The sequence below is a fragment of the Balaenoptera ricei genome, chromosome 20 (genome assembly GCF_028023285.1).
Source record: "Balaenoptera ricei isolate mBalRic1 chromosome 20, mBalRic1.hap2, whole genome shotgun sequence".
NCBI classification, from domain to species: Eukaryota; Metazoa; Chordata; class Mammalia; order Artiodactyla; family Balaenopteridae; genus Balaenoptera; species Balaenoptera ricei.
Window position 1 is genome coordinate 51,330,269 of NC_082658.1, and position 26,005 is coordinate 51,356,273.

Here is a 26,005-nt window from a genome sequence, read left to right on the forward strand (position 1 = left end):
CGCGCGACCTGCGGCAGATTCTGAAGAAAGAAGAAACTGTCGCGAGACCTGGACTTGGCGGCTCCTTCTGTCAGAGGGAGGGGGCGTGGTAGCAAGCAGAGTCCTTTAGGGTAGGACGCCTGGTTTTAAATCTGCTAGGGATATTGTTTTTTTAAAATGTAGATTAAAAAAAATATGTAGCCTTCTGCGCCCCACTCCAGATTTACTAAATCACATTCTCTGGGGTTGGGCGAAGAATATAAGGATGGCTGCGCGGGGAAGGGGGGGAGGGGTGTTTTTGGATTACACGGCGGCAATTACCGTTTATTCTGCAACAGGTCTCTCCTCGTGCGATGTCTCACTTGATCATCACAGATGAACCTGTGAGGTGAGGCAGGGTAGTCTCATTTACAGAGAAAGAACTGGGGATCAGAAATATGAAGTTGTTTGTTCAAGATCTTACATCCAGATGACATCAAATCCACGTGTTTCCTCACCTGCCTCTTGAGCTGGAAGCAGTGTTAAATGCTTTCCATTTTTCTTCTCAACTCGGTTATACTAATTTTTACCCTCCTCTGGTAAGTAGTGTGAGCATTAGTCTCCCCGTTGTACAATTGAGACCAAAAGGTAAATGACTTTCAAAAGGCATACAATTAGTAACAAAACTAGGGCTAAAGGCTGAACCTCTGGACCCCTACCTAGTACCTCTTTCCTTTAAAAAAAAGCTTCCCTATGTCCTAGCAATTAATGTGAAAGCTTCTGGCAAACTGTTGTAATACAGTTGAGAGATAGGGGTAGAGACTTCAGCTTTATGCAGAACTGAGTGTACCAGTTGTCACTCCAGAAGAGGTGAGGAGGTGTTTTAATTATCTGTTGTTTAACCACCACCCCAAATGTATAGCTTAAAACAACAACCATATTATTTGCTCACTGTGAAATCCCGGCTGGGATTAGCCCGGCCATTCTGCTAGCCTTGCTGTAGGTCGTAGCATCAGCTGGGGGCTGGTTCCGCGGGAATGACTGGGCCTCTCTCTTCGTGTTGTCTCAAATTCTCTCCCTCTCCATGTGACCTTTCTACATAATTCTTCAGCAGAGAAGCCATATTTCTTACATGTTGGATTAGGACTCCCAAAAAGACAAAAGTGGAAGTTGGTAGGCCTTCTTAAGGCTTAGCCTCAAGACTGGTGCTTTCACCATGTTCTGTTGGTTAAAGCAAGTCAAAGGGCCAGCCCAAATTCAAGAGTAGAGGCCTATGCCAGGGTACCTTCCAGTACTGGAAGGCATGGTTCACTGGGTCCCCCAATGCAACAGAATACTACAGAAAGTTTTATGTCTTTAATTGGTAGTGTCTTTTTATTTTTACAGTATTTAGTGCTTACTTCTGGAAAGGTAAAAAGAGAAAATGGCCTTGAAGTTAAGGCTGGTAAAGTTGAAAGTGGATTGTATGTAAAATGCTGGTGAATTTCTCTGTTAGCTCCAAACAGCTCCATTTCCTCTGTGGGTCAAACCAGAGAGACCATAGCAGCCAGGGAATTTGGGCTTTAATCCTGCTCCCACCACTTTCTAACCCTTTGATTATGGGCAATTTACTTAAACTATTCAAGCCTTGCTTTGTTCAGTATGCAAATCTCTCTCGTAGGGTTGCTGTGAGAAGTAAATCAGATAATGCATGTAAAACACTTAGTGTAGTTTCTGGCTCATAGTAAGCTATTATTATTATTATTCTTGATGACTTCTGTGGTCAGTTTCCATTTTTAGAAAATTATTTCATAAAGATAAAACATGTTCATTATAGAAAATTTGTAAGAAATTTAAATAATATAGGAAAATATGAAAAAGAAAGCAAAAATTATCTAAACTCTCACCCCCTAGAGTCAATCACCATCAACGTTTGATAACCTTACTTCTAGACCTGTATATATTCATAAGGATATATAACTAAATAATTTTTGTAGTAATAGCATTATATATATATATATATATATATATATATATATATATATATATATATACACACACAGAAAATGCAAGTCTTGGGGGTTCTCCTACTTCAGTTAATATAGTTCTATAGCATTCTTTGTAATAAGTGCATAGTATTCCATTGCATGGATGTGCCACAGATTTTTTAAACTCATTTCCCTCTGGGTGGACATAGGTTGGCCTGCTCCCAAAACTGTGGTATAATGATAAATACATCTCCTTAAAAAAAATTTTTTTTTACATAAAATGAAATTGTCTAGAGACTCCACAAAATAGATTAATAAGATATTCAACATCTGCCTCTTAGGGCTTATATCTCTGACGTACTGTCAAATACCCAAGGATTTAATCTGGTAGAAGTCTGTCCAGTTTCCACACTCAGCAAGGACAGTATAGGTGTCCAATTAGTCAGTTACAAACTTTGCTTCTTGCTGCCTCTTTGTAGTAGGAAATTGATACTGCACATTCAGCAAGTAATGCTGCTAATTCTAATATGTTGCATAGCTCCTACCAGAGCTGCTTTTAGCATCAGCCACCTATTGTGCTGAACTCAACTCTTGAGGGCCTGGATTCCCACTTTACTGAAGTTAATTATTTCAAAGACCATGTTGCTCTTCCCTGCTACTGTTCTGGCCAGGGCCAGGCAGTCAACATCCACAGGTCTCTCTGGCTTCATGTCTCAGGGAGCAATGATCAAATATCAGTTCCTTCTAGCCCAGAAGATGCTGGCCTCCTTATGTAAATTCATCCAGCTCCTGCTTAAGGACCAAGTTAATATATCAGAGTTCTAATGGCTCCCTTAATTAAGTCACAAAAGCTACGCCTTAATCTCAGAAAAATGACTATTTCTCAGCCTACATTTATATAACTGAGAGCTACTCAAGTGATGTTTACACTTAGGACACCATATTTTTCATTATTATAAATAATGCTGAATTCTTTCAAGAATCTGAAAAGTAAATTTCAAAATTTAATAGCTGGTGGAAGAGCTGGATCTGAATGTACATCTGACTACATTCCCTCCTGTTCCAGGTCCCACAAAACAGAAGACATTAATTTAAAAAATAAAAATATAAATTCCAAATAGGACTGAAAACCCAGAAATAGTGCCATTGACAGACCAGAAAATTGGAAGACATTCTGAAAAAATGGAAACAAATAGAAATAACAACTAAAATGCCAAGAGATTTTTATATAGAAATGCAGATGATTTTAAAATTTATCTGGAAAACAAAGTGTGCAAGGATAGCTAGTAATTATGTTTCCCCCTTGGAAAAAAATTAAGATGACATCACATATAAAATAAATCTTATATGGATAATAAACAGAACACTTATTAAAAACCAATGAAATCAACTATAGAAGTGTTAGAAGAATATAGGAGAATGCTTTTATAAGCTTAGAATAGGGAGGGCCTTCTGAAGACACAAAACTCAAAAACCATAAAGGAAATATTTGCTAAATTTGATTATATAAAAATTTAAAACTTCAATATAATAAAAAATGCTACAATAATAGACAACAAACAGGGAGAAAATATTTGCAATAAATATAGCAAAGTGTTAAAATCCAAGATATATTCTTGGAAAATGACAAATCAACAAGAAAATAATTCAGTGTTAAAATGAGCACTGGATATGAAGGAAATTCATAAAAGAGCATATATAGTTGATCAATGAACATATATGAAAAAATGCTCAAATGCATTCATAACCATAGAAAGGCATAGTAAAATAACTATAATATATCATTTTTAATATATCAGATTAATAAAAATAAAAATATTAATAGTATCCAATAATGGCAAAGTGTATGGGTTAGTGTGTTGGTTAGCTTTTGCTGTGTAACAAACCACCCTAAAACTTAATGGTTTTAAGAGTCTCATGCTCTACCGACTGAGCTAGCTGGGCGCTACTTAATGGTTTTAAACATCAGACATTATTACAGTTCTGTGCTGGACAGTTATTCTGGTCTGGGCTGGTTCAGCTGATGTCTGCAATTTGCTGGGGGTTGTGCTGGGGTTTGGATGGTCTAGGATGACCTTACTCACATGCCTGGCAGTTGGCAGGCTGGTTGGTTTAGGGTAAGGGTCAGCAAAGAACTGCAGGTGGGCCAAGTCTGTTCCCACCTTATTATTCATATATTGTTTTATGGCTGCTTTCACAATACAACAGCAGAGTTGAATAGTTGCCACAGAGACCGTATAGCATGCAAATCTAAAAATACATACTATATGGTCCTTTACAGAAAGTGTTTGCCAACCCTGGTCTAGGGAACCTAATCTGGAGTATTTATCTCTACTTCACATTGTTTCTCACCCTCCAGTAGAATAGACTGGGTTTATTCACTTGGCAGCAACATTCCAAGAGAGTGAGAAAGTAAGCTATTGATATAATAGCTCTTAAGGCCTAGGGCAACCCAATGCAAGGAGTGGGGAAATAGACTTCACCCTTGGATGAGGGGAACAGAAAAAATAAATTGCCTTTTTTGAAGGATCATGTGGCAATATATATTAAAATCTAAAATGAACAATTTTAGACTATCCGTGAAAGGAAGAAACTGATAACAGTGATTGCTTCTGGAGTGAAGAACTGATGATTGGGAGACAGGAGCTGGAAGGAGACTTACTTTTCTTTTTTTTTTTAAAAAAAATTAATTTTTGGCTGTGTTGGGTCTTCGTTTTCTGTGCGAGGGCTTTCTCTAGTTGCGGCGATTGGGGGCCACTCTTCATCGCGGTGCGCGGGCCTCACTGTCGCGGCCTCTCTTGTTGTGGAGCACAGGCTCCAGATGCGCAGGCTCAGTAGTTGTGGCTCACGGGCCTAGTTGCTCCGCGGCATGTGGGATCCTCCCAGACCAGGGCTCGAACCTGTGTCCCCTGCATTGGCAGGCAGATTCTCAACCACTGTGCCACCAGGGAAGCCCGACTTACTTTTCAATATGATTGACTTTGTACCTTTTGAATCTTGTACTAAGGGTATACTGAAAAATAAATAAATGTGTACATATTCTTCAAACCAGCAATTCCATTTTTAAGTTATGTCCCAGAGAAATACATATTTACAGTGAGGTTGAGGTAAGTATAAAGATGTTCATTGTTAAGAAAAAAAAAAGATGTTCATTGTTACATTATTTATAAAATAGAAAAAAAGAGGAACAGTGTAAATACTCCTCAGTACAGGAATGAGCAAATAAGTTATGGTACATCTGTATTATGAAATGCTATGTAGGTGTTAAAAATAAATAAATATCTACTGACATGGAAAATCTCCAAGATACAGAATAAGGTAAAAGGAAATTGTGAGACAGTAGTTTCAGTTTGAAACCGTTTATATAAAGCAAAAACAAAACATATTTCAATATGAAAATGTAAACATGTAAATGTAGCCATAGGACAAGATCTGAAGGGAAAAACCCTAAACTGATAACAGTGGTTACTTTGGGGAAACTGAGTTGGAATGATAGAGGTGGGGTGTGAGAGTTTAAATTTTTTTCTGCATTAAGTGTTTTACAATGATAATGAATCGATATACATTTGTATAATTTAAAAATAGATTCTAAATAATAAAAATAACCTGAAAAGAAGACAAAATCAGGCTTGTCAAAAAACCACATCCTGAAAGCTCATGCAGGAAAAGACAGTTTGGAGGGGAAGCAAAGTTGGATAATATGAGATAAAAGAGATTTAGAAGCTATATCCGGAAGCTCCAACTCTGTTTAGTAGGAGTTCCAGAAGGTGATAACAGAGAGAATAAAAGAATAATGGAAGAAAATGTCCTAAATCTGAGAAAGATACAAGCCTTCATATTGAAAGAGTTTACTGTGTACCAAACTGAATGAATTTTAAAAGGCCACGCCAGGGAATTCCCTGGCAGTCCAGTGGTTAGGACTCGGTGCTTTCACTGCCATGACCCTGGGTTCAATCCCTGGTCGGGGAACTAAGATCACGCAAGCCACGCGGTGCAGACAAAATAAAAATTAAAAAAAAATAAAAATAAAAGGCCACACCAAGTCAAATTGTTAGGGTAGACCCTAATCCAATGTGACTGGTGTCCTTATAAGGAGAGGAGATTAGGGCACAGATAATACAGACAGAGGGACCATGAAAGGACACAGCAAGAACGCCATCTGTGAGCAAAAGAAAGAGGCCTCAGAAGAAACCAAAACTGCTGACAGCTTGATCCTGGGCTTCTAGCCTCCAGAAGTGTGAAAAAATAAATCTCTGTTGTTTAAGCCACCCAGTCAATGGTATTTTTTTATGGCAGCCTTAGCAAACAAATAGAGCCTCCTTCATTATGTTTATTCATAAGTATTTTATTCTCTTTGATACTATTGTAAATGGAGGGTTTAAAAAAAATTTTTTTTTATTAATTTATTTATTTGGCTGCCTTAGGTCTTAGTTGCGGCACGCGGGATCTTTCGTTGCGGCGAGCGAGCTCTTCATTGCCCTGAGTGGGCTTCTCTCTAGTTGTGGCGGGCGGGCTCCAGGGTGCGCGGGCTCAGAAGTTGCAGCACGTGGGCTTAGTTGCCCCGTGGCATGTGGAATCTTAGTTCCCCGACCAGGGATCGAATCCAAGTCCCCTGCATTGGAAGACGGATTCTTAACCACTGGACCACCAGGGAAGTCCCTGGAGTTTTTTTCTAAATTTCCTTTTTGGATTCTTCATTGTTAGTCTCTAGAAATGCAACTGATTTTCGTGGGTTGATTTTGCATCCTGTAACTGCTGAATTTTTTAGTTTTTAACAGGTCTTTTTGTGGGTTTGTGTGTGTGTATGTGTGTTTTGTGGATTCTTTAGGGTTTTATATGTATAAGATCATGTCATCTGTGAACAGAGATCATTTTACATTTTCTTTCCAATGTGGATGCTTTTTATTTATTTTTCTTGCCTAATGGTTCTAGTTAGAACTTCCAATATGATGTTGAATAGAAGTTGCAAAAGCAAGCATCCTTGTCTTGCTGCTAATCTTAAAGAAAAAGCTTTTGGTCTTTCACCACTGAAAATGACATTAGCTGTGGGTTTTTCATATATAGCCCTTATTATGTTGAGGTAATTTGCTTCTATTCCTAGTATGTTGAATGTTTTTATCAAGAAATTATGCTAAACCTTGTCAAATGTTTTTTCCTCATCAATTGAGAAGATCATGCGTTTTTTTCCCTTCATTCTGTTAATGTCGAGTATTATTTGATTGACTTTTGTATGTTAAACCATCCTTGCATTCCAAGAATAGACCCACTTGGTCATGGTGTATAATCTTTTTAATATACTATTGAATTCAGTTTGCTAGTATTTTGTTGAAGATTTTTACATCAGTGTTCATAAGGGATCTGTACTTTTCTTTTATTACGGTATCTTTGTCTTGTTGTGGTATTAGGGTAATGCTGGCCTCATAGAATGAGTTTGGAAGTATTCCCTCCCCTTCAATTTTTTGGAAGAGTTGTAAGAGGATTGGTGTTAATTTTTCTTTAAATATTCACAGTTGCTTTTTTCTTTTGGCCATGCTGTGCAGCATGTGGGATCTTAGTTCCCCAATCAGGTATCAGACCCGTGCCCACTGCAGTGGAAGCGCGGAGTCTTCACCACTGGGCCACTGGGGAAGTCCACACAATTGCTGTCATTAATCTATCTAGAATCTAGTGTGGTATGGATCTTTTCCAAATGGCTAGCTGGATGTTATGTATCTAACCACACACATAAAAATTTTTGTGTGTGTGGTTAAATACACATAACATAAAATTTACCATCTTAACTATTTTAAGTGTACAGTTCAGTAGTGTTAACATTGAGCATTGTTGTGAAACAGATCTTTGGAACTTTTTCAACTTAAAAAATGAAAACCCTATATCCATTAAACAGCATCTCCTTTTCCCCTCCCCCAGGCCCTGGTAACCACCATTCTACTTTCTGTTTCTATGAATTTGAGTATTTCAGATAGCTTATATAAGTGGAATCATACAGTATATCTTTTTGTGACTTAAATTCATTCACAATATTTCATCTGAATACAATTTTTAACTCACTGATTTGAATTGTCCTCTTGGACAATTATGTAGTTCCCACATATGCTTGGGCTTACTTCTAGACTTGTCACATTGATCTGTCTGCCTATTTCTACACATGTACACATTTGTTTTAATTATTGTAGCTCTCTGTTGCCTGACTCTTCTCACATGTTTATGCTTCCAACTAAACTCCAGAACCATTTTATTGAGTTTTCTACAAAAATCCTTTTGGGATTTTTTTATTGGTATTACATTAAATAGATAGATCAATTTTGAGAGGATTGGCATCTCTACAATATTGACTCTAACATTTATATTTAATAAGACTTCACCTCAGCATACAAGAAATTCACAACAGATTCCCACTCTTCCTTTTCCTCCCATGTTTACCCACCCTCCAGCTGAATTCACTATGACCTGGTCCCTGAACACACTTCATGTTCTTTTCTTCCTTTCTTTTGCTCAAGCTGAAATGTCCTCCCTCTTCCTGAAATGTCCTCCTCTTCTCCTTCCCACAATTTCTGCTGGTCCATATCCTGCACATACTTTATATCGCATCACACATTGCCCCTTTACCCTGATTCCTCCATGCACATGTGACTTCTCCCTCCTTTTAAACTCCATAGTACTTGGTTTGTCACTTTATGAAGTGCTTACCTCTATTTTCCCTGTTATAGCTATTTGTGTGCTTCTCTTACTGGTCCACACTTAACAACAATTTTGTTTGTTTATGTTTTTTTCTGGTTGAGAGAGATTTTTCTCTCTTTTTTATTTTTATTTTTTATTGAAGTACAGTTGATTTACAATGTTGTGCTAGTTTCAAATGTACAGCAAAGTGATTCAGTTATACATACATCTATGTATGTATTCTTTTTCATATTCTTCTTCCTTACAGGTTATTACAAAACATCAAGTACAGTTCTCTGTGCTATACAGTAGGTCCTTGTGGATTATAAATTTTACATATAGTAGTGTGTATATGTTAATCCCAAACTCCTAATATATCCCTCCCTCTTCTTTCCCCCTTGGTAACCGTAAGTTTGTTTTCTATGTCTGTGGGTCTATTTATTTTGTATATAAGTTCATTTGTATCTTTTATTATTATTATTATTTTTGGCCGCAATGCAAGACTTGCAGGATTTTGGTTCCCCCACTAGGGCTCGAACCCAGGCCCCCCGCAGTGGAAATACAGAGTCCTAACCACTGGACCGCCAGGGAATTCCCTGTATCTTTTTTTTTAACAACAATTTTGAATTAGAGCAACAGGTCTAAACGAGGAGTGCACATCAGAATCCAGGGAAAGCTTTTTTTTTTTTTAAAAGATTGATTGATTAATTGATTGATTGATTGCTATGTTGGGTCTTCGTTTCTGTGCTAGGGCTTTCTCTAGTTGCGGCAAGCGGGGGCCACTCTTCATCGCGGTGCGCGGGCCTCTCACTGTCGCAGCCTCTCTTGTTGCGGAGCACAGGCTCCAGACGCACAGGCTCAGTAGTTGTGGCTCACGGGCCCAGTTGCTCCGTGGCATGTGGGATTTTCCCAGACCAGGGCTCAAACCCGTGTCCCCTGCATTAGCAGGCAGATTCTCAACCACTGCGCCACCAGGAAAGCCCTCCAGGGAAAGCTTTTTTAAAAATCCACATGCTTTGATCCCACTCCAGGAAATTCTAACCCAGTAGGTCTGAGGTGGGGTTCTGATATCAGTATTTTGCATAGGTATTCTTAAAAATCTCCACAGGTATACTGTGTACATCTGGTTGAGAATCACTGTTTTTAGATAAACCTCATGAACTCCTGAATATCCTATATATATAAAGCTAATGTCCTACCAAGTTTTGGCTCCCCGAGTGCAAGTCCTGTGTCTCATTCATCGGCCTGCACTCCTCCCCAAGTACATAGCCCCGTAAAGGGTTGGCATTGAATCAAACTTGGACTGGTATTAGACGACAACATTGCTCTCTCTATTTCAATACCTTTACCAACAGTTCACCTACTATTGACTATAATCACCAGTCCAGGGCGCTCCCTTTGCACCCTGTAGCCCTGAATACTGCAGCGGGCAAAAGGAAAAGCAGGAGAAATGCCAGCCCTCCTGGCATCAGTAGCTACAAGCCTGGTGCAGGAGTTCCAGGAAGGCTGGCCTCAGAAAGCAGGCAAGGCTGGGTTCTACATAACATCTAGCTCTGAACCTGTTTTCTCACCTGTAAAATGAGAACAGCATTAGCCACATCTACTTCCAAGGATAGTGTGAGGCTCAGAAGAGGGAAGAGCAATGAGCGTGTTCTGACATTGTCCACCAATACATTCACATAAGGGATTGTAGTAAATATTAGTATTCCTGAGCCAGCCTCCACCCCAGCCCCCGCCCCATCCCTCCACTTCTGCTTCTAGAATCCCAGGGCTGTGATCTGGGTCCCAAGAAAGGCAGTTCAATCACACAACCATTCATTATGTATTCACCCACCATCTACCGAGAGGCTACCATGTGTCAGGCACTGGGGATGTAGAGATAAAAAACCAGCCCTGCTCTCAACGAGCCCAGAGGTCTCTGCTGGAGCCCAGGAGAGGGACACAGTTTGGATCCTTTGTCCACTGTTTAAAACGAAATAAAAGCAACTTCGAAAACAAGCTCAGAGTAGTGGAGGATACAAAGTGAGTAACCAGAGCCCTGTGAACAGGGAGGGTTAGCGCGGATCCCAGAATGTGGGCTGTAAGGAGAAGGGCGCAGAGCACGGTCAAGGGCGTTTCGTGGGGGCGGCGCCGGGCGGATTCCGACGCCCCTTTGGTTCCCGCGACCCCCTAGCCCACCCCCGCCTTCCTTCAGGTCCCAGGTTCCTCAGGCCCCGCGCCCCCGGGTCCCTGCACCCTTCGCCCCCGCGCCCTCCCATCCCCTGATTCCCGCCCCCTCAGCCCCTGGTCCTTTCGGTCCCCGCCTCCCTCGGGCCCTTCAGCGCGGCCTTACTCGCCGGCAGCTCCGCGCTGCTCCGGGCGCGGGCTGCTGCTTCTCCCCGGGCCGGGATCCGGCTGAAGCCGCAGACCACTGCCCCAACTCTCAGCCCCGCGCCAGCCTCCTCCCTGCAGCTGGGACGGGGCCGCGGCCACCCGCATCCCTGGTCCCCGGCTCATCTCTTCCTGGGACGGGGCCGGGGGCACAGGCGAGGTGGGTAGGGAGCCGAGCTCACGCGCGGAAGGGCCTTAGAAGCTGCAACCGAGTGAGCGCTCAAAAAAGATGCGCTAATAATGCTTTCCCCTGAAATCCTCTCCTACCCGCTCTGCTTCATTAGGCTTAACAATATCGCTCACTCTGGGAGCTGGAGGGGCGTTCCCAAACATCCGTGTTCAGGGGGTTGTCCAATGCTAATAGTAAACGGCTGATCTAAGTGTTTATTATGGGCCAGGCACTGTGCCTGGGGCTCAAAGACGTTCTCTCCTCTAATCTTCACAACCACAGGATAAGATGGGGACTGTTATTGCCCCATTGTAGTGATGAAGAAACTAAGACTTCGATTAAGAATTCTTCAGAAGGTCCTGCAGTAAGTTAGTGGTGGAACCAGAGCTCGAACCCCAACTGTCTGGCTCTCAGGCACCTATTTACCTCTACCATGTGCTGTCCTCCCCAGCACCTCTGCAGGGCTTGTGAGCACGGGTGTTGGAGCAAAGTGGATTTTAGGTCCCGGAAGAGTGGAAGGAAAACATGCACATTGGGTTGTATTTGTTTTTAAATACATTCAACTCAAAACACATCTCTTTTAATTGTTTAAGGCAGTTCGAATTGTGTGTTCTGTTATAACAATGTATCCTTATTGAAACAGAATTTACATAACAAAAACTATTTGACCTTTTTAAAGAATGCAATTCAGTTTTAGTATATTCACAATGTTGTGCAGCCATTACCAGAACATTTTCATCACCCCCAAAAGAAACCCCATACCCCTTAAGCAGACACTCCTCATCTCCCTCTCCCCCTTCCCCCAGGCAACCACTAATCTACTTTCTGTCTCTATGGATTTGCCTATTCTAGACATTTCATATAAATGGAATCATACAATATGTGACCTTTTGTGTCGGACACCTTTCACTTTGGGTAATGTTTGCAAGGTTTATCCATGTTGTAGCAGGTATCAATACTTCTTTCCTTTTTATGGCTGAATAATATTCCACTATATGGATATACCACATTTTACTTATCCATTAATCAGCTGATGGACATTTGGGTTGTTTCCATGTTTTGGCTATTGTGAGTAGTACTGAACTATTCCTGTACAAGTTTTTGTTTGAACACCTCTTTTCAATTCTCTGGAATTGGAGTGGAATTGCTGGGTTATATGGTAACTCTCTGTTTAACTTTTTAAAGTTAATGGCTCATCATTTTATGTTCAGTCAGCAGTGTATGAGTGTTCCAATCAAAATAATGTACATAGTTTAAAAAAAATAGCGCTACAAGGCTTATGGCAAAATAAAACAGTCCTTTACCCATACCTCTGTCCCATTCCCAAGAGGCAACTACTTTCAACTCTTTTAACTGTTTTTTCACTTGATTTTCTCCATACTTCTAAATAATATGCATTTGCTACAATTTCATAGTTGATCAATTTTAGGCATTCTTCTGACTTCCAGTACTCTAATTATGTTTTCTTTCTTGTACAAATTTTTCGTTTTCCTGAAATTATCAGTTGTCATATTTTCATTGACTTAGTATTCCATGGCCTGTCTCTATTTCACTACCTTTTCCCATATGCTCCAAAAGATCTGTCACATGACTTTCAATAGTTTTTCCATACACTCAAACACAGTTTGAACCCTTTGTTGGTTCCACTTGCATTTTTGAATCTGGAGGCATACGCCTCCTCCTGCCCCAGTTTGAACTAGCTGCACCCACCTGGGGCCTGTGCACACATGGGTCCTGCTGGGCCTGCCCTCACAAGTGCCCTGGATTGATCTCCTGTTTCCAGTATCTATGAGTTCCTCATTAATGTTGCACATCTTCAACTTGCTAAAATACATCCTTCAGGAGTATTCTAAGATTGAGTGCTTGGGAAATTAAATATTTGGAGCATTTGTATGTCTCAGTCCGTTTCCATTCTACCATCACACATAAAATCATTTTAGATATACAAATCATTTTTCCTCATTATTTTGAAAGCAAAGCTTCATGGTCTTCTAATATCCAATGACTCTGGTAGGAGCCCAAATGTCACTCTGATTCTTAAGGCTTTGTCTGTGACCTGTTTTTCCTTTTTTCTCTTTGGAAACTCTTTAGGATCTTCTCTTTATTCTTGGAGTTCTGAAATGTGATGACAAATATCTGCATTTTTTGTTAGTTTGTTTGTTTGTTTGGTGTGCTAGCCTTTGGTGATCTCTTTCAATCTGGAACACTCAGGCCCTTCAGATCTGGGAAATTTTCCTGTAGTATTTCCTTTGATCATTTAAAGAGATTTTTGTTTTCAGGGCTGGTAGAATAATCTAAACCAGCTCCTTTATAAATAGTCAGCAAACACTTCTGGATGTTTCTGTCTTTTATTGTGTTTTCCTGATCATAAAGATAATGCTCACTTATGTAGAAAACTCAAACAAAACTGGAAACTGTAAAATTTAACATGCTCTTTAAAGATTCCATGAAAGTGGAGATGCAATAATAAAGACATAAAGTCATTTTTAATAGTTGTATAGCATTCCATTGGAAAGATGTACCATAATGAATTTGACCAGGTCTCTACCAGCAGGCAGCCATTTTCAGTTTCTCCTTACTGTAAACAGTGGTAGGATGCACATCTGGTACACACAGATGCTACAGTTTAAGTGGTCTTATCCCTGCTGCCCGGGGGTACAGTGGAAGTAGGGGAAGGATCATGAGAAGATGGAATTCAACTCATTCTTTATGGCGGAGCTGTTGGGAGAGCATCTGAACTTGCCTGGAGATGACCTTGGCTTAACCTCCCTGATGGTGGTGCTTAGAGCAACAGCTCTCAAACCTCAATGTGCACATGGAGCACCAGGTGAACTTGTTAAACAGTAGGTTCCTGAGCTGAACCCCAGAGAGTCTGCTTCAGTGTGAGGGAGGGTCTGAGGATCTGTGCTTTTTTTCATTGTTTTTAAATTTTATTTTAATTTTTTAATTTTTATTGGGGTATAAAATACCCCAAGGTTATAAATCATAGTTGATTTACAATGTTGTGTTAGTTTCAGGTGTACAACAATGTGAATCAGTTATACATATACATATATCCACTCTTTTTTAGATTCTGAGAATCTGCATTTTTAACAAGCACCCCAGCTGATTCTGATGTAGGTGGCTGGTGGACCACTAGGAGAAATACTGACTTGAAGAAATACTGACTTAGAGAGTGGAGGAGAAAGTGGAGGGAGGTAAATAGTGTTCACTTGAGAAACAGGAGAGGCTGTGAGGGGCAGATAGGGAAGGAAATTAATTAGGCATCTTTTGTCACCCCAGGGGACCAGGCTCCAGTGTGCTTTGGGTTTGGATAGAACTAACAAATCTACCTGCTGACCTTCATTCTCCAAAAGGATCCAGTGATTCTGATGTTCACACAGACCCCCCCTAAGGCCCCTAGTCTATCCCTAAACTGTTATTTCCTCTCTTGTACTCAATGTTACTCAGTTAGGAATATAGGGATACATAGAAACATCTCACCACATTCACTAAGGCATTAAAAGACCATGGGCTTGGGCTGGGAAAGATGGGAGCCGCCCCAGGGTTACCAGCAGAGATAACTGAGGTTAGGGATTGTGCTGGAATGTGGGAGAACAACACCAAGTCTTGGTGAAGATGTAGTGCAACAGGAGCTCTAGTGAGTGAAATGTAAATTGTTCTAACCACTCAGAAAAAAAATTTGACCCAATAATTCCACTCCAGGGTGTATACTCCAGAGAAAGTTGTATACTTAGGCTCCAGGAAACATAAACATCCAGGATGTTCTTAGCAGCATTTTCAAAACAGCAAAAAATAGAAAGAATCCAAATGCCCTTGGACAAAAGAATGGATAAATTAAATGTGGTATATTCACACAATGGAACACTATGCGTATTACTAATGAGTGAACTATACACTCATCAGCATGGATGAATCTTAGAAACATAATGAGTGAAAAAAGTAATCCTAGAAAAAATACATTCTTGTTAAATTAAAAAATAAGCAAAACTAAACAATTTATTGTTTGCACGTTTATATGTAGGAAAATATAAAGAAAAGCAAAAGATTGTGGGGCAAATTCAGAATAGTGGTCCCCTCTGGGTAAGGCAGGGGATGAGAGCTTTGAGCAATGGTAGTGTTTTCTAGTTCTTAAGTTGGGCCATGAGTTCATAGGTGTTTGTTTTATTATTATGCATATGACCATATATACATAACATATATTATTTTGGCTATATCAAACATCTCAAAATTTAAAAAATAATAGAGAAAGATGAAATCCTCTAGCCACTACTATGTTCTCTCAAGGTTATTTAGTCCTTGGGTACCCCATCTCTCCTCCAACAGGCACTATGGACCAGGAAGCAAGACATCAGGCCTAAAGAGACCAATGGAAGCTTGTTAAAATCCACCTCCATCTCACCATTCAGAAACTGGGTTCTTCCCAATCTGTTTCTCATAGACTGTATCTGTCACTAAGTAATGGCCTCTTTTAGACCCAGCCAAGCTGATTGCATGTTTAGCTAATATGGCATTTTTCTCTGCTGACAGCAAGACTATACTTGGGACATTGTTTTCTGAACAAGCAAGCCATCCTACCACCTACTTTTTCTTATTCGATAGCATCCCTAGCACCCACTCCATTCTGTCTGCTGGTCTCACATCTGGCTGGGTCTGCAGGCTTCCTTTCGAATCCCTGATGATGAACTTTTTCTGTTCCCTTCCTCACTGCCCGTGAGCTCAGCAGGACTGGAGTTCTCCTGGGCCTTGAATGTTCTCTCTCTGCCATATTTCCTAATTCAAAGACCACCCAACCTTTGGAAGAGGGCAGAGCTCCTGAGGTGAGGTTTTGCCTTGACCAATGCAGTTGAATGGGTTAGGTGGGTTTCAATGCCCCCTCTTTCTCCTACCTGACTGTGTGGCTTGGGGTAGGCCCCTTATCTTCACGGACCCTATTGGCTTGCCTGTAAGATAGAGAGTATTGTCTTTGGGGATGTTAATAATGTGTAAGGACATTAAAAGATGGAAAGGATGTTAAAGATCATCTAGTTTCACCCACTTGTCTTAAAGATGGAAAACCTAAGACGAGGATGAGGTGGAGACTTGGATGGACCAGGGATGCTTTATTAGCAGATATTGGGCTAGAACTCAGGTCTCCTGTTTCTCCACCATCTTGCTTCCCTGATGCTTGCTGAGGCATAGAGGTGTGGGAGGAGGAACCTGCAGCCACTCAGCCCTGCCCAGCTCCATCTAAGGCCAAGGCATTCAACCTTAAAGGATGTTGTTTTTCAAACTGCTGACATTACCTGGGGGCAGGAAGAGCCTGCCTCACCTTTCAGCTGGTCCATTGCACAATCTGGCAAGCTGAGGCCTGAGACTCTTCTTCCCATACCAGGCTCGGCTGTAGAAGGGAAAGGTCAGGGTGTAGGGAATAACAAAAAAGTTGGACACTAGCTCTACCTTTCCCTCAGACCCTACTCCCCCTCCCTGCAGGGGTTGGGGTGCATTGAGGGTAAGAGAGGCCTGAGGAGAGGAAACGGGGGTGGGAAAGCAAGCTTTCTGCATGAGCTGAAGGGGCAGGGCTGGTCCTCCTCACCCCCAAAGGAGTCTTCTATTTGGGGGAGTGAATTTGTGGACAAGGTAGAAAGAAAGAGGAAGAAACTTTTGGCCTGGTCCTGCTTTCAGTCCATGAGTTGATAATTTATTTTTGAAATGGAGAAATGGGAAGAGGTGAGAGAGCTGAGTTGGTCCGTGAGGCTGCCAGTGTAGACTCTGATGGAGGCAGTGGAGACTGGGCTCAGTGCAAAGATGTCCGGGGTCCCAGTTTGATCCGCTGACCGTGAGGCAGCAAACAGAGAGGCCAGGACTATACACGGCCTCTCCCAGCTCTGGACTCGTGCAGGCTGCCATACTTCAGCCCCCATCTGAAACAGAGCCCCTATTCAGGAATTCCGTCAAAGGCCCTCAGCAATCCAATTAGAGGTTGTTTTTTCTTTCTTTCTTTCTTTCTTTTTTTTTTTAATTATTCAACTGTCATATATGAGACCAAATGACTATAACGCAAAAGGGAGTTCTTTTTTCATTTAACATTACAATATACACAGCAAACCTGGGCTAGATCTTACAATCTGAACGCAGGTATTTAACCTTTTCCGGGCTGTTTGTGTTTACAGTGCATAGAAGTCTTGTAATTGAAGCCATGCCTTTCAGTCACTAGAGAAGCCTTTGTAGCTGCCACATACTTCAGCTCCCAAACTCAGTTTTATAAGAACAAGAGTTTGGTTTTTTGGGGGTCCCCCATTCCCACAGGTTATGTACAGTTTGGGGAGGGTTTTTTGGGGGGGGGGTCCATCAGGTCCTCAGGCATTGGTCCCCACAGGTTGCAGTGGCTCTGTCAACTGTTTGCATTCCAATCTGGCGACCTGGGACTCTGTCCCTAGGTGCAGTGAGCGACCGTACCCTCCCCAAGGACCCAGCCTTCCTGCTCTCAGTATCACAGCCCTCCCTCTCTGCTCTTCTTTCCTTCCACCAGCCTGAGGGGAAATACTGATGCACGATTATTAAAATATTTTAAAAAACAGACTTATGATAGAGTAACGCATGGGTTTTCTAAAAAAAGCACATTAAATACCGAGATCTAGTGATGGTCTAATAACTTCGTACTTTTGAGGTAGTGATATATGTAAACAATATTTCAACATATTGCAACAACCATAAAAGGATATGAAAATAGCTAATTTCTGCTGATGGCAAAGGCACAGATACTGTTCATACAGCAGCAATTTGTTGCCTACACTCAAAATTGAAGGAAATGCTATTTTTCAGATACAGGTTAGAGAAAAAAAAAATGTAATTTTTTCCCGTCTAAGTTCAAGGGCCCCAGGTCATAAGAAACCCTGATCAGAAGAAATTCATCTCTTATCAATCCCTATTTCATCAGTAGGAACCACAAACTCTCCCTGAGACTAGTAGCACAAGATCTATTATCTACTTGAATGAAGGGGGAGAAAGTATGTGCATAGGTTAATATGTCAATAAAACTTTTCCATCTTAGTTTCATCGGGGTTTATTTACTCCTAGTTTACACACAATGCTAACATACCTGATAGTCTCTTTTCTTAACTCACAGAAAAATAGGAGCACATTTGAAAAAGGGAAATGTTCCTGCTAAGAAAACACATTTATAATACACAAGGTGACAGCAAACAGCCTGAAATGTAGGAAGAAGATTTTTTTTTAAGGACGACAAGAATTCAAAAATCACAGAAGACTGGAAGGATTTAGTTGGTGTAGAATCAAATAACTATATGTATTTTAATTTCCCTGATTGCTTCTCTGAGATTACAATATCTAATATTCATCACTATGACCCTATATTCTGAAGAAAAAGCTAAAGAATGTATACTTGTTCATCTATACTTAGGAAAGAAAGGATGGATAAAATATATTTAGCATAATGTCCAATCAAGATGGTTAAAATAGAGTTTTAATGCTTAAAGGGTATATATGAAGATTCTGGCTAACTGAGGTTTTTTTGTTTTTTGTTTTTTTAATTTTATTTGTTTATTTATTTATTTATGGCTGTGTTGGGTCTTCGTTTCTGTGCGAGGGCTTTCTATTTGCGGCAAGTGGGGGCCACTCTTCATTGCGGTGCGCGGGCCTCTCACTATCGCGGCCTCTCTTGTTGCGGAGCACAGGCTCCAGACGCGCAGGCTCAGCAATTGTGGCTCACGGGCCTAGTCGCTCCGCGGCATGTGGGATCTTCCCAGACCAGGGCTCGAACCCGTGTCCCCTGCATTGGCAGGCAGATTCTCAACCACTGCGCCACCAGGGAAGCCCCTAACTGAGGTTTTGAAATTAATATTACACCCACGACCCTCTGCCCCCTTCATCCTGTGGTTCTTCTTACAGGACACTATTCAGCTTCCTATGCTTCCCTGGGAGTAAAGGACAGTGGTGGGGATTATGGGACCACTGGAGGAGAACCTATCTCAGTTCAGATGGCAACATTCATAGCACATTATAGAGCATGGAGAAGAGGGCCCAGGTGACTTCCATTCACCCAATGCTGGTCAGCGCGTACTATACAGCAGAATTTTGAAATCTTTTCCCATCAAAGACAAATGTCCTCAACTTCACCTTTGGACGGGGGTCTCCCAGAAGGGGCACCAAGAGAGATATCAAGGGCAGACACTGGAAGACACTTCTGAGCTTGGCTAGTCCAACCTGCTTTTTACTGGTGAGGAAACTGAGGCTCAGAAATGAAGTTAATGTAAAATTATCATGATTTCGTCCTTTAATATTTTGGCAGGATTCAATGACAAAGCCACCTAGGCCTGGAATGATTTTGTGGAATGTTTTTAAGTATTGATTTAATTTTATTCATAAGTATAGAACTATTAAGATTTTTCCGTTTCTTCTTGTGTTCTTGTTGTTGTTTAATTTTTCTCTTAATTTGCCCATTTCACCAAAGTGTAGAAATTATTGGAATAAAACTGTTTGTGATATCATTTTTAAAATATTGGTAGACTCTCTAGTGATATATTTTTTTCATTCCTGATAATAGTTATTTAAACCTTTTCTCTTTTTTTTATCAGTTTTGCCAAGGGTTTAACAATTAGTCTTTTCAAAATATCAACATTTGTCTTTATTAATAGTCTCCACTTTATGTTTGCATTCTACTTCATTGAAGTATGTTCTTATCTTAATTATTTCTTCTTTCATTATCTTTGGGTTTAATCTGTCATTTAAAAATATTTCTTGACATGGCTCCTTTGAACATTACTTCTCAGTCTTTCTTCCTTTCTAATATATGCATTTAAGGCTGTAAACTTTCCTTTAGCCCAGGTACATTCCATAAGCTTTGATATGTCATATTTGTATTATCATTTAATTCCAAATACTTTCTCATGTCCATTGGGAGTTCTTCTTTGACCTGTAGATCATACAGAAGTATATCAAAAATGTTGCAAGCATATAGAGATTTTTCTAGCTAACCTTTCTGTTGTTCATTTTGAGTTTAATTCCATCGTGGTCAGCGAAAATACTCTATGATTTAAATACTCTAAGATTCATGAAGACTCACAAATATTGTCACTATACTCAATTTTGGTAAATGTTTCATCTGCCTAATAAATGCTAGTTTGTATTCTGCAATTGTTGAGTGTTCTATACATGTTAAATAAATCAGGTTTCTTAGTTGGTTGTTGAAATCTTTTATATCATTACTGATTTTTTTGTTAAAAATCTTTTATATCTTTACTAATTTTTTTGTTTGCTTTAATAATTTTTTCATTTTTTGTTGAAATCTTTTATATCTTTACCACAACGGGAGGGTATTAAGACCTCCCATTGTGAGTGTAGATTTGGCTATTTTCACTTTCAGTTGCATTAATTTTTGCTTGCTCAATTTTGAAACTGTGTTATTAAGAGTATAGAAATTTAGAATTTTTACATTGTCCAGATTGTTGAATATTTTATTATTATGAAATGTCCTTATTTATTACTAATGATGCTTTTTGCTTTAAAGTCTACCTTGTATGATATTAAGATAGCTACGCCAGGTTTTTTGTTGTTATTGTTAGCATATGCATGGTGAAGCCCTCCTTCTTTTTATTGGAAAATCAGTCAACTCTCACAATACACCAATAATTATTTTCTGTTTGTTGTCGTTGCTTGTTTTTTTTTTTTTAAGTAGTAACCATCCTAATGAGAATGAGATTGTATCTCCCTGTGGTTGTGATTTGCATTTCACTAGTGATTATGATGTTGAGCATATTTTCAATGAGCTTGTTGGTCATTTGTATATTTTATTCGGAAAAATGTCTATTCAAGTCATTTGCCCATTTTTAATTGGGTTGTTTGGGGTTTTTTTTGTTGTTTTTGAGTGCATGGTGTACCTTTTTGGATTATTTTACAACCATCCTTTCTGCATCCTTGTATTAAGATGTGCCTATTATAGGAAGTATATGCTTCCTTTTTAATCCAGTTTGAGAATCTCTCTTTTAACTGAAGTATTTAGTCTTATTGTAACTACTGATTGTTACCTGTTGCTGCACAACAAATTACCCCAAAACTTAACAACTTAAACGACAACAAACATTTATTGTCTCACACAGCTTCTGTAGGTTAGGAATTTGGGAGGAGCTTAGCTGGGTGGCCCCATTAAAGGAAGTCTCAGGGATATTTCATGACATTGAAAGTTCAAAGGATAAAATGTGGGAAGCTGATCCGAACTTAGAAAGGGGTATAACAATTGGCCAAGTCATAGAAAAGTTGCTTGCTCTGTATCATAAATTATATGAGAAGGTAAGCACTGATAACTTTTACAAAGAAATAAAACATTTTAATTTTCAATGTTTCTAGTGTTCTAAATAACAGTGTACTAAGTAAATGTTAACTTTCTTTTCTTTTTTTCATTTTCCTAAACACTTATAACTGACAGTAGAGCTTTTAATGTTTTGACCAAACTATTTAAGTCACAGAACAATCATACTTTTTCTCATTGATTTTTTTTCTCGTTGATTATTAAGATTGCTATGCATGAGTTTCAGCTTGCACAGTATTTTTTTAATTTTTAAATTTTTAAATTTATTTTTGGCTGCGTTGGGTCTTTGTTGTTGCGTGGGCTTTCTCTAGCTGCGGCGAGCGGGGGCTACTCTTCCTTGCAGTGTGCGGGCTTCTCACTGCAGTGGCTTCTCTTGTTTCAGAGCACAGGTTCTAGGCGTGTGGGCTTCAGTAGTTGTGGCTTGAGGGCTCTAGAGCACAGACTCAGTAGTTGTGGCGCACGGGCTTAGTTGCTCCGCGACATGTGGGATCTTCCTGGACCAGGGCTCGAACCCATGTCCCCTGCATTGGCAGGCGGATTCTTAACCACTGCGCCACCAGGGAAGTCCCAGGACGTACATTTTTATATCCTACTTTTTCACTTAACATCATATCATAAACATCTTTTTTTTCATAAACATCTTTATATTATTGTACAGTATTTGTCAACATTAAATGATTGCATAACACTGCAATTGTTCCCCTTTTATTGGATACTCCAGGTTTTGCAATTTTTCACTATTGTAAAAAAAGGAGGTTCAAATTTCACAGTTGCATGACCTCAAGTGCAGAAAATTATAACTTTTTATTTTCCTATAATTGAACTAAATTTCTTTCTTAAGCCCCAGGTCTCTAGAACAAAGAACATAATCAATAATCACTTCTAGGTAAACTCAGTCATAATCAGAATCTTTCTGCTCTTTCTAGCTCTTCACCTCTCTGTTTCTGAGGGAGTTATACAAATGTCACCAAGGAGTAAATGGGGAAGGGATAACCTCTCCTTGACCTTCGTCTGCTTTGTCCCATGGTGGCCTCCTATTCCAGTGTAACAGGTGAGCCATCCCTGTCTGGCTCATAGAAAGGGGGCAGGGGTGGCGGTGTGTCAGTGGGAGCTGGGAAGGGTTCCCCCTCTATCCTGACAACCTGCTGATGTGTAACCACATCCTATCTTTCCATGCGGCCTCTCCGAACCCAGACAGGAGTCCCCACCCCCTACCCCTACCAAGAGTAGGGTGTAGAAGCTGGGAGAAACTGTTTCTGGTCCCAAGCCTAGACGTGCATAGCTGTCATTTCTACTCCATAGTGTCTGCACATAATGGTGGGAGATTTGCCTGTAAAGCTTATTTGTTGCCTGCCTAAGCCTTGCCTAGGAATCAATAGAGGGGGTTTACTGAACTTCAGATGGGGTCAGATACACAGTTCCTGCTGTTTTGTTTCCTCTTCAAACTCTCCACCTGTCTTCCCTCTCTAATAAGGTCTTTTTTTTAAAATAATAAATTTATTTATTTATCTATTTATTTTTGGCTGCGTTGGGTCTTCATTGCTGCGTGCGGGCTTTCTCTAGTTGTGGCCAGCGGGGGCTACTCTTCCTTGTGGTGTGCGGGCTTCTCATTGCGGTGGCTTCTCTTGTTGTGGAGCACGGGCTCTAGGCATGCAGGCTTCAGTAGTTGTGACACATGGGCTCTGTAGTTGTGGCGCACAGGCTTAGTTGCTCTGCGGCATGTGGGACCAGGGCTCGAACCTGTGTCCCCTGCATGGGCAGGCGGATTCTTAATCACTGTGCCACCAGAGAAGTCCTTAAAAGCCTAATTTTTTTTTTTTTTTTTTGCTGCACCACAGGGCATGAAGGATCTTAGTTCCCAGACCAGGGATTAAACCTGGGCCCACGGCAGTGAAAGTGCTGAGTCCTAACCACTGGACCACCAGGGAATTCCCCAAAGCTGACATTTTGTTGACTCTTTTTCTCTAGGTGCCCTCAAGTCTCACAACCCCAAAGGAGGGATGGTGGTCTTAGACTAAACGGGATTTTGAGGAAGGGAAAGAACATATCAGTTATCATCTTAAATTATCATCCTGCCTCATGATAATGCTGCAAAAATACTTGGGTACATATCACTGGTGACCTTTGACAGACAGGGTGGAGCAGGTGTGTATGAACCAAGGCCTGATGTCATTAAGGAAGGTGAGGGGAGGTTCTGGAGGCTGAGGGTAGAGAGAGCGGTATAAGCAGGTGGTCCACCCTTGGCACAATGGTGGCACCATCCAAGGAACTAGGAGTAATTGCCTGCCCCTCCTCCCTCAGTGAGCAAAGGTGGGGAGAAGGCTTTGACACACTTAAGGTTGCCCTTTCCAGTCCACAGGGACAATAATGATTGCCCAAAACAACTACTTTATTCAGACAGCCCCTGCTCCCCACAATCTGTCATTCACCTATGAATCAATCTATCTACATAAGTAGTTTATGTGTATGTGATTTAGATATTTTCTTTAAGCATTTTCTCAGAAGTGAAATTACGGGGTCAAAGGATAAAACTTGTGTAATTCTGATGTTAAAGAATTCATGGTCTTAATACAAAAAGTGCAAAGCTGTTAACTCAAAGGTGATCAAGCATGGGGACTTCCCTGGTGGTCCAGTGGTTAAGACTCCGTGCTCCCAAAGCAGGGGGCCCAGGTTCGATCCCTGGTCAGGGAACTAGATCCCACATGCCGCAACTAAAAGAGCCCACATGCCACAACTAAAAGAGCCTGCGTGCCGCAATTAAAGATCCCGCACAAGGCAACAAAGATTCCGAGTGCCACAGCGGCTCGTGCAGCCAAATAAATAAATAAATCCTGGCCCTCCCAAAAAAAGTTGGTCAAGCATCGGACACTGGTGGTAAAGAAATATGTCAACATGTCAATATGTATATCACACTTTGACCTAGCACCTCCACTTTTGGGAATTTACCTTAAGGAAATAATTGGACAGATATGCAAGGATGTATGTGCCAGGAGATTCAAAGAAGTATGTGTATAATAGTTAAAAATAGACATGATTTAAATATCTAATGATAAAGGATTGTTAAATAAAAAATAGTACATCTGTATGATCAAACGTCATGCAGTCATTAAAAATGATGGCAAGAATCAGTATTGACTGAGAAGAAAAAAATATTCATGATATGGTGCCCGTTGAAAAAAGCAGATTAGAAAAAATCTTATATAGTATCATCCCTTTAAAATTTATATTGTGTACATACACATAAAAGACCAGAAGGAAACACACCAACATATTAATAGTGGTTATCACTAGGTGGTGAGATTATTTTCTTTTCTTGGTTACTCTTTTCTGTATTTTTTACCTTAAATTACATTACTTTTAAAATCAGGGGAAACAAACAGTGAAAGGTAGCGTATGTAATTAGGCTACTTGGAATGCTATTTTACACATTTTAATCTGTTATTCACATAAAGATCTACCTGCACTGGAATCGATTTCTGGGACTTCATATGTCTTTTCATTTCACTTAGCCCAAGCCCTGCTCTTCCTCTGGCGTTAAATCCAGAATTCCCCACCCTTGTTCCCCATCCCTTGTAGCCTCTGCTTCCTCCCCCAGGCCCCTGTTCTGTTCCCACCAGGCTTCCTTACTCCATGTTCTTTTCAGAAGTGGTCCTTGCCCCTGTGATACCTCCCTGAAGTGGCTCAGCCTGGAAAATCTCCAAGGATGGTTGCCCTTTACTGACCTTCACTGCAGCCAGACTTGGAGGTCACAAGTCCCCTGTGGTGTGGGGCCTGGCAGGTGCCAGCCAAAGTGGCACTTCTGGGGCACTTAATAGATCAACCAAAGTTCACTGCCAAGTAGCCACTTGGGCTGGGCCACTAATGGGCCCTGATAAGTGGTTGAGAAAGTCTGGTCTTCAACCCTTGGACTCTAGCCATGGGAGAACTCAGCAGAACTCAAGGTCCTGCTCATTTAGCTGGCTTCGCGACTCAGATGTGCCAGATCCGCCCTTAAATCTGGACATTGGGAGTGAGGCAGGGACAAACAGCAGGGAAGCCTCCCATGTACGCAGGAGGCCATCAAACCTCTTACCCCAGCTGAGGGCATTCACTTTCCCTTCTGATTTACTTCTCAGTGAAACATTAAAGCTGATACCTTCTTGATGACTTTTCAATCGTGGGCTCATATAGAACCTCAGAGCTATAAAGGCCATTAGATACCACCTGCTCCAAGCCTCTCCCTTTATAGCACAGAGGAGCCCGGCGACTTGCCCAGTGATACTCAGTTTATGATGCAGCCCAGGTTTCCTGACTCCTAACTCAGAGCTCTTGCTTTTCTATAATACTGTTTGTCTTCTTTACAAATGGGGTATTTCTAAAGCAGACTGTCATGCCTTGTGTGATCTTACCCTCAAATCAAACGCTGACTCAATATGTGACTGTAAACCATCAAAACGAGAAAATAAATGAGTCCAACCTATTCATTTTATAAGTGAGAAACAGAGACCCACAGAGATTACCCAGGGTCCCTTGTCTGTGCAGGTTTGGAGCCAGACCTCTGGTGTCATTCACAGCTGTTTCCACTACAGACTGCCC

The 26,005-nt window shown here is 40.8% G+C and overlaps 1 long non-coding RNA gene and 1 other non-coding gene across 2 annotated transcripts; both read left to right on the forward strand.

Annotated features, from left to right (window-relative positions):
* Positions 1 to 59: 59 nt before the first annotated feature.
* On the forward strand, positions 60 to 26,005 carry LOC132354649 (uncharacterized). Its single transcript, XR_009499357.1, has 3 exons — positions 60 to 110; positions 318 to 557; positions 25,952 to 26,005. It is a non-coding gene; the product is annotated as an uncharacterized LOC132354649 (long non-coding RNA).
* Positions 24,049 to 24,121, forward strand: TRNAW-CCA (transfer RNA tryptophan (anticodon CCA)). Its single transcript has one exon. It is a non-coding gene; the product is annotated as a tRNA-Trp (tRNA).